Source organism: Chinchilla lanigera, unplaced genomic scaffold, assembly GCF_000276665.1.
Source record: "Chinchilla lanigera isolate Chin_1 unplaced genomic scaffold, ChiLan1.0 scaffold00045, whole genome shotgun sequence".
Lineage (NCBI taxonomy): Eukaryota > Metazoa > Chordata > Mammalia > Rodentia > Chinchillidae > Chinchilla > Chinchilla lanigera.
The window spans coordinates 10144851-10146361 of record NW_004955446.1 but is presented as its reverse complement, the minus strand read 5'-3'; the positions used below and the strand labels follow the sequence as shown (position 1 = coordinate 10146361).

The window sequence follows — 1511 nt, the reverse complement described above, 5'->3', positions numbered from 1 at the left end:
GAAAGAGTCTTGTCTCTCCCTTTTGCTCTTGTTGCTTTTGCTGTCTTCTGCCACCATGAACTGTTGCCCTCTCCCATGCCGCCCTGCCTTGGAGCCAGAGGATTATGAACTGAACCCTCTACAAACTGTGAGCCAAATAAAGCTTTTCCCCTTTAAGTTTAGGTGTCATGTGTTTTTCCTCAGCAACAAGAAAATTAACTAAGACACTATTCTTTCAAAAATCAATCCAACTTATCAATGCAATTTTAAGTTTTGCAACTTGTGTAGAGGAAAGAGCCATCCTTAGGGGAAAAAGAAACACAACTAGAGCATTTCTTATACCAGTAGCCTGGGATATGGCCGCTCCATTCTTGCCAGTCACAAGAAAAGCTCGTATAAGTGTACCAACCTTATCAGACTTCTCTAGCATCTTGAAGGTCTTGAGATATTGTGTATGTGTCCTACTCCTTCTCTGGGGCCGCCACTCCTGAGAAGTAGGTGAAGACAGTTAAGAAGCAATGTGGCTCTCTCTATGGAGTCTGTGAAACTGCATCCAGTCAGAATAAGTAATCAAGGTCTTCTAAACAGCTTGGGTCTGCGCAGAAGAAATAATACCTCTAGGCAAGTTTCTGCAAAGAACATCCCACTGTAAGGGTCAGACTCTTCCTCAAAAATGCCAGTCTCAGAGCCTAGGAGGATTTCTTCTTGCCTACTATAGCCCTGAGAGGCACAATAAAGTAACTCTGAGTCTCTTCATTGTGTTTGTTTCAGAGGCAAGCTCTCAGTGTGTTGCTCAATGTGTCCTTGGATTCATAGGTTTAAGCAATCCTCCTGAATAGCTGGGACTACAGGTACATGTCACCATGCCCAATTTTCTTCTCTCGTTGGGAAAAAGAGGTTGGCAAATTCCTCTGTGCTCCCTCTGCCCATTCAACTGGAATTTTTGAAAATTCATGTGCTGAATACTGAGGCACTCACCTAATAAAGCAACACCTGTCTGAAGGGATCTTACATTCTGATAAAGGAGAGTCAATGATCAGGATAAATAAATAAAATATCACAGTAGGTAATGATAATAGGTAAGGAGAAAACAAACAAGGTAAGCTTTTTTGAAATGTGAGGTTGCACTGTGTGTGTGTGTGTGTGTGTGTGTGTGTGTGTGTGTGTGTGTGTGTAGACCAATGGGAAGAGAGAAGCTGCCAAAGGGTTATCTGGATGAAAATGTATGATATATGAAGAGACCAAAGAACAACAAGGAAACTAGTGGGTTTGGAGCTGACAGAGTGTGGGGCAGGATGAAGGGAGATGAGGACAAAGGGGTCACAGGAAGCAGCTCTGAGAGCTGTAAACTCTGGAAGATGCTGAGCACAAGAGTGGTCTCACGCTACTGAGTGTAGGGGTGCACACCTATAATCCCAGCTACTCTAGAAGCCAAGACAGGAGAATCACAAATTTGAGCTAGCAAAACTGTTTCAAAATAAAAGAAAAGAGTAGGGATGTAGCCTAGAACTCCTTGGGTTCAAACTCCAGTG

General features: G+C 43.2%; 1 long non-coding RNA gene across 1 annotated transcript in view; it reads right to left on the bottom strand.

Annotated features, from left to right (window-relative positions):
• The window catches only part of LOC106149458, a 34064-nt gene extending 33513 nt beyond the window's left edge, over positions 1-551 (bottom strand). The window contains exon 1 of the long non-coding RNA XR_001235654.1: positions 389-551. This is a non-coding gene — a long non-coding RNA (uncharacterized LOC106149458). The remainder of the gene's footprint in view (positions 1-388) is intronic.
• Between the last annotated feature and the right edge of the window lie 960 nt (positions 552-1511).